Source organism: Girardinichthys multiradiatus, chromosome 13 (assembly GCF_021462225.1).
Source record: "Girardinichthys multiradiatus isolate DD_20200921_A chromosome 13, DD_fGirMul_XY1, whole genome shotgun sequence".
NCBI lineage: Eukaryota > Metazoa > Chordata > Actinopteri > Cyprinodontiformes > Goodeidae > Girardinichthys > Girardinichthys multiradiatus.
This window is the reverse complement of record NC_061806.1, coordinates 34,102,447-34,114,633: the sequence shown is the minus strand read 5'-3', so window position 1 is coordinate 34,114,633 and position 12,187 is coordinate 34,102,447. Positions and strand designations below refer to the sequence as shown.

The 12,187-nt window shown below is 41.0% G+C and overlaps 1 protein-coding gene across 1 annotated transcript in view; it reads right to left on the bottom strand.

Moving 5' to 3' along the window:
• Positions 1-5,241, bottom strand: part of LOC124879269 (glutamate receptor ionotropic, kainate 5-like) — a 299,585-nt gene extending 294,344 nt beyond the window's left edge. Inside the window, exon 1 of the mRNA XM_047383724.1 lies at positions 4,900-5,241. The gene's annotated coding sequence lies outside the window, so the exon portion shown is untranslated. The remainder of the gene's footprint in view (positions 1-4,899) is intronic.
• Positions 5,242-12,187: the final 6,946 nt, after the last annotated feature.

Here is a 12,187-nt window from a genome sequence, read left to right as displayed (position 1 = left end):
CGTGTATGTAGACACAAAGAAAAGAAACCCACACAGTTTTAAGACTGGAACTTAACACACACCTGCTGCTTCTTGTTGCCACTGATGCTCATACAGAACAAAAGTCAACTCCATCAACTGTTACCTGCAGTGACAACAGCTCAGTCACTCACTCTGGAATGAACCATGTACAGGTCCTTCTCAAAATATTAGCATATTGTGATAAAGTTCATTATTTTCCATAATGTCATGATGAAAATTTTACATTCATATATTTTAGATTCATTGCACACTAACTGAAATATTTCAGGTCTTTTATTGTCTTAATACGGATGATTTTGGCATACAGCTCATGAAAACCCAAAATTCCTATCTCACAAAATTAGCATATCATTAAAAGGGTCTCTAAATGAGCTATGAACCTCATCATCTGAATCAACGAGTTAACTCTAAACACCTGCAAAAGATTCCTGAGGCCTTTCAAAACTCCCAGCCTGGTTCATCACTCAAAACCCCAATCATGGGTAAGACTGCCGACCTGACTGCTGTCCAGAAGGCCACTATTGACACCCTCAAGCAAGAGGGTAAGACACAGAAAGAAATTTCTGAACAAATAGGCTGTTCCCAGAGTGCTGTATCAAGGCACCTCAGTGGGAAGTCTGTGGGAAGGAAAAAGTGTGGCAGAAAACGCTGCACAACGAGAAGAGGTGACCGGACCCTGAGGAAGATTGTGGAGAAGGGCCGATTCCAGACCTTGGGGGACCTTGCGGAAGCAGTGGACTGAGTCTGGAGTAGAAACATCCAGAGCCACCGTGCACAGGCGTGTGCAGGAAATGGGCTACAGGTGCCGCATTCCCCAGACCTGGGCTACAGAGAAGCAGCACTGGACTGTTGCTCAGTGGTCCAAAGTACTTTTTTCGGATGAAAGCAAATTCTGCATGTCATTCGGAAATCAAGGTGCCAGAGTCTGGAGGAAGACTGGGGAGAAGGAAATGCCAAAATGCCAGAAGTCCAGTGTCAAGTACCCACAGTCAGTGATGGTCTGGGGTGTCGTGTCAGCTGCTGGTGTTGGTCCACTGTGTTTTATCAAGGGCAGGGTCAATGCAGCTAGCTATCAGGAGATTTTGGAGCACTTCATGCTTCCATCTGCTGAAAAGCTTTATGGAGATGAAGATTTCATTTTTCAGCACGACCTGGCACCTGCTCACAGTGCTAAAACCACTGGTAAATGGTTTACTGACCATGGTATCACTGTGCTCAATTGGCCTGCCAACTCTCCTGACCTGAACCCCATAGAGAATCTGTGGGATATTGTGAAGAGAACGTTGAGAGACTCAAGACCCAACACTCTGGATGAGCTAAAGGCCGCTATCGAAGCATCCTGGGCCTCCATAAGACCTCAGCAGTGCCACAGGCTGATTGCCTCCATGCCACGCCGCATTGAAGCAGTCATTTCTGCAAAAGGATTCCCGACCAAGGATTGAGTGCATAACTGTACATGATTATTTGAAGGTTGACGTTTTTTGTATTAAAAACACTTTTCTTTTATTGGTCGGATGAAATATGCTAATTTTGTGAGATAGGAATTTTGGGTTTTCATGAGCTGTATGCCAAAATCATCTGTATTAAGACAATAAAGGACCTGAAATATTTCAGTTAGTGTGCAATGAATCTAAAATATATGAATATTAAATTTTCATCATTACATTATAGAAAATAATGAACTTTATCCCAATATGCTAATTTTTTGAGAAGGACCTGTATGTATTAAACCACGGAAAAAACTAACCCCAGCCACATGCATGTCTTTCAACTCACTATGATAACGTCTAACTGCTTTGACTCCACTAATAGCACACTGCTTCTTATCGCTTAAACACACAACAGACACTCTGCCACAATGATCCCTTTTAAAAAAGATCAAATTTTTATCCTGGTTAAAATACATTCTTGAATAATAAACGACTTCAATACACGGATCCATTACCGACCATGCCTAAAGGCTAATTGTGAACAGTTAATACGTTTATTTTTCAGAGCTGGCCATTTAAGTGGATTTATTGGTTATGCTCCAAGAAATGTCCTGTAAATGCCTACTTTTGGAGAAATTGAAAAGTGAATTACACTACCATATACGATGTGGTTTGGTTGCCGGCAAGGCTTTCTTCTTAAAGAGTGCCCTTGGCAGCAGTTAACAACACAAAATACACATAATCAAAGCAAAGAATGTCCTCGAGGGGAGGCCTGTGCCAATTTTGTACTTCCCTCACAGACGGAAGTGCAGTTCTAGGTACAAATCTATAAATGGAGGAAAAAGAACACAACTAGCATGATGACAAATAGTTTACCCTTGAATATAACTGTAAAAGTCTCAACTACTTTAAAGCAGTTTGGAGTATAGAATTGCTTCACTTTTCCTTTTATGTATGTATCTTCCCACTTTGCTGAGGATGTTGGCTGGTCATAAATAAACAACTTTGAGCAAAAAAAAAGGTAAACCACTAGCTGGCTTCATAAATAAAAGCCAGTCTGGCTAAAATCATAATGTATAGAAGTTTGTGAGACAAGGAACTTCAGCTGCGGTCACACTGTCTCTTGTATTGCCATACATTTTGATGTTTCTAAAAACCTATTTTACAATTATCTAAATGTGAAGCAACAAATATAATTTTGTAAAAAATAAAGTCAAAGCAGATCTGTTAAATGTATGTGTAGCTTAAAGTGTGCCACCATTTTGTGTAGCACATGTGCACTGGCGCGTAGGGTGCAAAATATACAGTCTGCCATATCAGGACAGAGAAAGTTACTTTTGCCGTGCTGTAAGTCTAACTGTTTTACGCTTTTCTAATGCCTAATTATCACCTGACCATCTTGTGCTGTAAATTGAGTGCTTTAACCACCCCTAAGCATTAAACATTAATCTGTTCACCAGATGCTATGACTGCCCAAAGTAGCATATTACTCCATAATGTTACCAGGTCATTCTTGCAGCATTGGAGTAGCAATTTTGTAAATTTGTAGTCAGCTTTTTTTTTTTTACACCAAAGTTAAAAGAGAAATCTAGCTTAAAACCAAAAAATATTTAACATATGAAATCAGGCCTTCTTTTTAAAGAAATCAGGCCTTCATTCTTATTTAAACTATGGAGATGGGTTTGTGAGTAAAACCAAAGGAGAAACGTTGCTTTCCCCTAAAAAGCTCTTAGGCATTTGGAAATAGTGCCAAATAATACAAAATGAGGTTGAGAACAGTAATTATTAGTCAAGTTAAAAAAAGGGCACTACAAGAACATCTATACACTATTTTTTTCTTTATTTAGCAAGGAGTTACAGGAAAAAATTTGCTTCTTGGAAAGCATTAACTTGTTTGATGTTTCTTATATCTCTTAAACGTATAACCTTTTAATAATAACTGGCAATGATGATGATTTAAGATGTAACAACATCCAGTTGTTTTATAGATTTTAAAAATATTTAAATCTTTTTTAGCACTAGATTTGCATGCAACCACCTCTTAAGCACAATAACTTAATTTTATGTCATATAATTTTACTATAAGAGATTGAAATATTATTTAAAGCAAGCTTCTTTGACTATCAGACTCACAGGAGCTGCCACATACAAGGTTGTTCACTTTGACTCAACAGCTGACCAATCAGAAAGGATGAAAGCTGTTTTGGCTGACAACAGAATCATTAGCAGTCACCCCATATGCTTCTTGCTCATCCAAACAATAAATAGTTTTGCAGCAAATTGGACCACATGGGATGTTTTAAGGATATGAGCTGTATTCATGCGGTGAATAATTTATCATGTGAATGAGTCAACTTCTATCCAGGTTTCTACGTCTGAGGAGGAAGCAATCAGTTTGACAGTTCATTTTCAACTCTCTTCATAAAGCTAACTTGTTGCTGTGTTAATGCTGTGTTTTTTTTGTTGTTGTTGTTGTTTTTTCATAACACGCATACCTAGTTCAGCCCCAACATTAAAACACCTTCTTTACACCAGGAAAAAAATCTAACCTTTGGACCAATGACATTAGCCATTTGTCTATTACTAGATTCTACAGGTTGTGAACTGGGAGCCTTGTGGATCCACCACACTCTACAAACCCTGGAACTTAGGCTGAGATCTGTGGTCTTGATACCAAATCAGTTTTTTTTTTTCTTTCTTCTGTTTTTACATAGTGGCTTGGAAGTCTACCACAGTGCCAAGCTGAGTGGCAGATGTTATAGCAATATTTTTCTGGATACCAGGACACCTTAATAGAACCATGGATTGTTGCACAATCTGTTATAAGACTTGAAGGGGATGATGATGGATCAGAAGGCACTGTCCAAAATTGCAAAGGTCTTGGTGTGTCTGTATGTTGGAGAGGGTATGGAGGCTGGACAATGATGGATGCTGGGATTATCTGTGATCAACCCCTGACTGCTTGAATTTTATGTCGAGCTCTTTGCCTCTCAGCTTCAGACATCAGAGTACGTAGGACTTTCTGGTTACAGTGCACAAATAAGCAAAGAAATCTGTGTGTGTACATTTAACCTGATGAGTGATGGTTGCGGGAAAGGAGAAAGATGAAGATGTGGAATTTGCTAAGGGGTGAAGGAAACAAACAAGAAGGATGACAGACTGGTAATGAGGGGCACTGCATTTCTGATGGATAATTTGTCTGAGAATGAAGGTTGAACATTGTTTGGGGGAGAAGCAATGCGGTGGACTCATGAACAGGAATGAGCAAATTATGACCCCAGCCACAGAGAGAAAGGTAAAGAAAATCAGGTGGAAGAGTAAAAAAATCAGATGGCCAAGAAAATGAGTAAGAGCAGTAAAAGACAGCAAGGACAAATTCCTATACTATCTTACCTCACACACACACTTCCACCATCCCTCCAATTAACACACACGTTAACACACTCACCCATCCGCGTTTCTTGTCTGTGGTGGAGCCACCAAACCTGACTGCCAATCGTAGTCCCAGAGCAGTTACTAAAAGCCACCAGAAGGCTGGAGAGAATCGAGGTAGGAAAGGGTAAAACAGAGCGCACAGCAGTTCCTTATCAAACAGGCAAAGCTTCTCATTCAGACGAATGCACCAGAGGAAAAAAAGGGATGAGGAGGGAAAAAGAGGAAGGTACAACACCTGAAAGAAACTCTTCCAGATCAGAGATCCCAGATTTACTCCACATCAACCTGATAGATGAACTCTCAGCTGTTGATATTTAAACAAACACACCAGCGCGCTCACACAGCTCCCTCACTGAGCGCTGTCGCAGTGACACCATCAACTGCAAGGCTCCTAAGGCGGGTGGTGCGAGAGGAAAAATAAGCATGCACGAACCTCTGGCACCTCCTCCTCCTCCTTCTTTTTATTCCTGTTGTACCTCCTTGTCAGTTTTACCTCACTACTCACTCAAACAGACGAGAGGAAGGTAGTCCTCTCTTGCTTCTTTGCCATTTTAATGCAGTTAATTATTCTTGCGCTGCCCTGCTGCACAGTCACTCCTCTCTCTGTGTCCTTCACTGTCGGACTGACTACTGCTCCACATCGCAGGGAAACTGTACTGTGCTTAGCTCCCTCCCTCTCCTCTCTCTGCTGCTGAATGTCTTTCCATGCCTGCTTAGCCCCCTCTTTCAGATAAATCTTGCATCTTTCATGATTTCTCTTCTTAGTAAACAATGCATTAATAACAAGTGGAATATGGTTTGGAGCTGCATCTGAACATCAGCGATTTAAAAATGACACATCAGAGTATACTGTTTATATAATTATTGATATAATGCTGTCATTTCTTTTGCTTCAAACAGTTAAATGACTCATGTTGTAAACTGTAAATGGGGACAGAAATATGAGTAACATTGCAAATCTTGAACTCAAACAGGTGTAAAGTAAAATACAGAGAAACTAACGGACGTTTAAAATATGACAGTTGGCTAAGTTAGCTTGTTTGGAGCCCACTTTTTTCTTAAATAGCCATACTCAATAAATTAGAATACTATTGAAAAGTGCATTTATTTCAGTATTCCAGTTGAAATTTCCAACTTGTATGTTTTTAAATTCCGGCTTCTGAGTAGAAAAGGAACACACTATTGTGCCCACAGCTGTTGTTCATAACGTTATACAGTTACAACAAATTTAGTAAAAAAAAAAAAAGTTGGCTTACAGCTGCTGCCATTTCCCAGCCTTTTTCATTGACTGTGCGTAATACGCATTTGCTGTTGGGTCGGTGATTAGTTCACCCTACGTGAATGCGTCCAGATTTGCCTTAAAAAATTGACTTCAAATAAGGTCGGATCAGATGAGTTTGGCTCACACACTTGCAGACTCCAGTTTTCACCCCATCTCATACTAACAGATTTTTTGCTGACAGTCCCTGCCGACTGACTGCAGTTACTGCAGTCTGACAGACTTTCCCCGACTGGGCTGCAAATAATGTAGTGTGGCCCCAGCTTAATTAAAACACATTATATAAACTAATTACAAAAAGACTGATGTTCGTAAGCTTTATTTTTGTTAATTATAAAGCTGTACTGCTTACAGCTAATGAAATTTAAGATTTGAAAATTACCTGCTTAAAGGTTTTAATTTTTTTAAGTTACTTCTGACAAGCCTAAAAGCCTGCTCAGAGTGCATCTTATTTATTTGTTTGTTTTATTATTTATTTCAAACATATTCACATTCATACATCATAATACACATTTACATGACCATTTGCTTAAAATGGAGGTAGGCAGACGCATAAACTTATTTGACTCTACCTCCTTCCTTTCATCTGTAACTTACTTTACACATTAAACTTCATTTAAAGAAAAACAATAAATAATAATAATTTAAAAAATACAATACCTGTTATGATTCTGGCACGTCTGCTCTACCCTGTCTCCCTGGCTGCAATCAGCAGATTAGATGCACCTGGTGACTGCTGCAGTGCAGTGCAATCTGTGGCATGCCAAGCACCTGTGTCTTTCCTGATATGTACCGACTCTGACCAGCAGACGGTGCCAGATTTTTGAAAGCCATCGTGTGAGTAGATATCCAGCGTTCCTTCCTGTCTGATCATTGTTCCTGACCTTGCCTTGCCTTTTGGATTTTTGCCTCTCTGCCTGGTCCCTGTCGGACTGTTTGGATTTTGGTTTTGACCCTGTTTCTTGCAACTGGTTAATGCCTCTGCCTGCCCCTTGCCTGACGTCTCTTGTTCCGATCATTGACCCTGTTTCTGTCCTCGGATTATTGAACCAGCCTTGCCCTTGGATTATTCAGCCTGGAGTCACATCTTACCTGCACTGTGGAGATCACTGCCTGCCACCCACTGAGGTTTCCACTCTGGGTTTCAAGTTCTACTCAAGACAAAAGCAGTGATTCCCGGAAGCTGTGTGGAGATTTGCCTGAGTGACGTTTTCCTGTGGCTGAATAAACCATTTAAATTTTCAGTACTGTGTCTGGCTGAATCTTGGGTTCGCCTTTTTCTGATTCGTGATAGAAAAATCTGGCCAAAAATGGACCCATCGCCAGCACAACAGTGGCGCACCCACGTTGATGAGACCCTTTCCTGGTTGGGTTCTGGCTTGGAGGAAATAATTTTCACATTACGTTCTGGCAATCTTGTCTCTGGGCCGCCACCGTCACAAAGAAACCACACCCAAGTGACATGGACAACAGCAGAGGTAAGGGAGCCATGCCTATCTCCGCCTGAAATGTTCAGAGGAGACCCAGACCAGTGTCGAGCTTTCCTGACTCAATGTGAAATTCATTTTGAGCTTCAGCCGTCATCCTTTCCCACTGAACGTTCCAAGGTGGCTTTTGTTATATCTCTGCTGGCAGGAAAGGCAAAACAGTGGGGAACTGCTGAATGTCATAACAGGTCTGCATCTTGTAACCACTATGACACTTTTTCCAAGGAACTCATTCGAGTTTTTGACCCTGTTATTCCAAGTTGTGAGGCCGCAAGAGGATTACTGTCCCTCAAACAGGTTGATCAGCCTGTCTCGTCCTATATAATTGACTTTCATTTGTTGGCTGCAGAGAGCCGTTGGAATGAGGCAGCCCAGATGGATGCATTCATGAAAGGATTAAACGCAGACATCAAGGATGAGCTAGCGACCCGTGACTACCCTTCTTCCCTGAAACAACTCGAGGATCTGGCTGCTCGCATTGATATGTGGCTGGCAGAGAGGAGGAGGGAGAAGCGACATGAGGAGGGTCACTCATCATTAACTCAGGTTTCTGCACACCGGCATGAGGTCACTTCTCACTGAGGAAAATGATAATTGTGAGCCCATGCAGTTGGGCAGAACCAAGATTACCCTTGAGGAGAAAGATCGTCGGAGAAGATTCAAGCTCTGTTTTTATTGTGGAGAGAAGGAACATTTAGCACTCAGGTGTCCATTAAAAGGACATGCTCAGCAGAGGAAGGGAGGTCTCTACTGAGGTGAAGTCAACTAACTGCCTCCTCCTTTTTGTTTCCTGCTCGTTTTCAAACCTCTTCCTTGTCTCTCCAGGAGGCCGTGTTTATTGAATCAGGAGCAGACACTGAATTCATGGATGAAACATGGACGGAGGAGATTACCTTAACAGTTGGAGGTAATCATCAAGAAAAAGTAACGTTCACGATCATTAATTCACCTGAACTTCCTGTAGTCCTAGGGGCCTCCTGGTTCCAGAAACACAACCCTCACATTGACTGGAAGAAAAAAGAAGTTCTGGGTTGGTCTGAGTCATGTTCCGCTGACTGCCTTTTGTCTGCTGCTACGGAGGTTAGTGTGGAGAATGAGGTTGAGGAGACCTATCCGGATTTATCCAAAGTACCGCAAGAATACCATGATTTAAAGGAAGTATTTAATAAGATCAAGGCCACAGCTCTGTCACCCCACAGACCGTATGATGGTGCTTTTGATTCGCTTCCTGGCACATCACCCCCTAAAGGCAGAATCTATTCATTGTCTGGTCCAGAGCACAGGGCCATGAAGAATTATGTTGATGAGGCATTAAAGGCAGGGCACATTCAACCTTCTTCCTCTCCTGCAGGTGCTGGTTTCTTTTTTGTTGGGAAGAAGGATGGTTCATTGAGACCATGCATTGATTATAGAGGCCTTAATGAGATAACAGTTAAAAATAGATACCCCTTACGACTCATGAACACAGCTTTTGATCAGATCCAGGGAGCCAAGATATTTTCTAAGCTGGATCTAAGGAATGCATATCATCTGGTCCGAATCAGAGAAGAAGATGAGTGGAAAACAGCTTTCAACACGCCTACGGGCCATTATGAATACAAGGTCATGCCATTTGGACTTACTAACGCTCCTGCAGTTTTTCAGTCATTGGTCAATGACGTTCTTAGAGACATGGTGGGTCAATTCGTATTTGTTTATCTTGATGACATACTGATTTATTCTCAAGATCTGGAAACCCACGGAAAACATGTCAGAGCTGTTCTCCTGCATCTTCTCCAAAACCAGTTGTTCGTCATGGCAGAAAAATGTGAGTTTCACATAACTACCACTTCCTTTTTAGGCTTCATCATTTCCCCAGATAAAGTGCTTGTCGACCCCTCCAAAGTGAAGGCCGTATTGGAATGGCCTGTTCCAACTGATCGCAAGCAGCTTCAAAGATTTCTGGATTTCGCAAACTTTTATAGGAGGTTTATCAGAAATTACAGCCTGGTTGCTACTCCCCTGAACGCTCTTACCTCTTCCAATGCAAAATGTTTGTGGAATAAGGATGCAGAGAAGGCCTTCAATAAGTTGAAGGAGCTCTTCACGTCAGCTCCTGTGTTACAGTCTCCTGACCTGTTGCACCCATTGATTCATAATAATACCATTAAAATACTCTTTTATATATGACTGTATTCATTATATGCACACATCCCCTTTGACCGATCATCAGTACATTTCATAATATTTGCTCATATACAAGAAAAAGCAAATCAATGAGTCTTGAAGGTCCCTCAAAACAACTTGTCTGAAACGGTTTTTGGAATTTCAGACACCAAGAAGGGTAATGTTAAAACATGAACTTGAGCTGGTTTTTCATGCTGGTTTTTTCTTTGATCTCTTTAAAAAGCAATGAAGGCATTATTATTCAAACATGATTTTCTTGTGATCATTTTAAAATATCATCCGCTTGTTTTTAATTTTTTTAAAACTTTAATTTGTTTTCTTTGATGCTCTCGTATTGTGAAGCACTTCGATTTGTGTCTGTGAATTATAAAAAAGAAAAAAATATATTTACTTGCTAATTTTGCTGAAAAAACATTTAAATGGATACGTGGTTGAAAAGTACTCGTACTCCTTATTTTCTGCTTTATCCAAGACCGGGTCGCGGGGGCAGCAGACTCAGTAGAGACATCCAGACGTCCCTCTCCCCAGACACCTCCTCCAGCTCCTCCGGGGGGAGCCCAAGGCGCTCCAAGGCCAGCCGAGAGACATAGTCCCTCCAGCGTGTCCTGGGCCTCCTCCCGGTGGGATGTGCCTGGAACACCTCTCAAGGAAGGCATCCAGGAGGCATCTGGTAAAGATGCCCGAACCACCTCAACTGGCTCCTCTCGATGTGGAGGAGCAGCGGCTCTACTCCGAGCCCCTCCCGGATGGCCGAGCTCCTCACCCTATCCCTAAGGGAGTGCCCGGCCACCCTACGGAGGAAGCTCATTTCAGCCGCTTGTATCCGGGATCTCGTTCTATCGGTCATGGCCCAAAGTTCATGGCCATAGGTGAGGGTAGGAATGTAGACCGACCAGTAAATCGAGAGAATAGTAAAAGGTGAAAAACTTTCCACATAAAACTATAAAGACTTTTATTGGCATCTAAATGTGGATGAAATGTTGAATTGGGTTGATCAGCTCACTTAACCAAGTCTGACTTTTACCATCTCTGTTTATGCTTGCTATTTACATGACATATTGGCAAAAGTCCAGTTTTCAATACATGTTTCTGGGCTAAATACTGATAATGACTGGCTGAAAAAGATATCCGTGGATGTCCAGTCTTTGAAAACAATGGCAAAGAGCACCATGTGCTGCTGATTGAAACACACAAATGAAAACATGTGTGCAAAAAGCAGTATGGGTAATCAACAAAACTCAAAACATATGGTGTTGGCAAAGTGCGCAAATAAACTAGAATGGCTTAAGCAAGTAATAACGTTAAAATAAGATGGTAGATAATGATAGTGAGAGTACACAAAAGGTTAACCAGCCTTAACCAGGGTTTCTATACATATTTCATGTCAAAATTCCATACTTACAGTTGTCAGACTGCTAAATTAATGGGTCCCACAAACCTCCCAGAAAAATGAGCTGGAAAGACATCATAGACAAAATGTTGCTTTTCATCTAAATGATTAAAACATGTAAAAGTGAGCATCTACATGAGGACATTGATAGGCATTAATAATTCAAACAGGGCTGATCAGATTGCCTAAACAAGCCATCTTTATTTGGTATTATTTTAGAAAAGAAATACCAGCGCATCTTTTATTGGTGTTATGATTTGGGGTTGTTTGGTTTTTGGTTTTTCCTTATATGTTTCTCATAGTTTAGGTTTTGAATCGTACTTCTGTTTATTATTTTCCTGGTTTAGTTTCATATTTTTTTTGTTAGATTTCTATTTGTTTGTATCCTTGAAGTTTTGTTTTGCTCCTGTCACGTTGTGTTCTGTCTGTCAATTAACTTTATTCGGTTCACCTGCACCAACCTAATCTGTCTCCTTGCTCCACCTGGTTCACGCTCCATAAATACACACCTGTTCAGTTACTCATCACAGAAACATTTCAGATCATGTCACCTGTGTTATAGATCATGCCATGCTTGTCTCACCTGCCTGTTTATTGTTTTGGTTCCTGCCTCCTCCTGTGAGTGAGTTTTTGTTCATTAAATCTTTTTCACCGTCATGGTGCCTGCTTGTCTGCATTCCGGGGTCCTACGCTCCACTAACCCTGAGAATTGGATTTAACTTGTATAAAGACTGCAATGACTGGCCAACACAAAGAGCCATAAAACAGATTGCTTCTATGTTTCATATCTAAAGGTAAACTATGCCAACAAGTAGCAGATGTCAAGCTTTGCATAATACAAATGCACTGCCAATAAGAAGAGGTACCTCCAACTGAAAAGAAGATCTCATACACTATATTTGGTTCAAAGGAATGAAACAAGGGGAGATTTTAAAACTGTTGTCTTCATTGATTGATTTTGTCAACACAACAAGGCAAC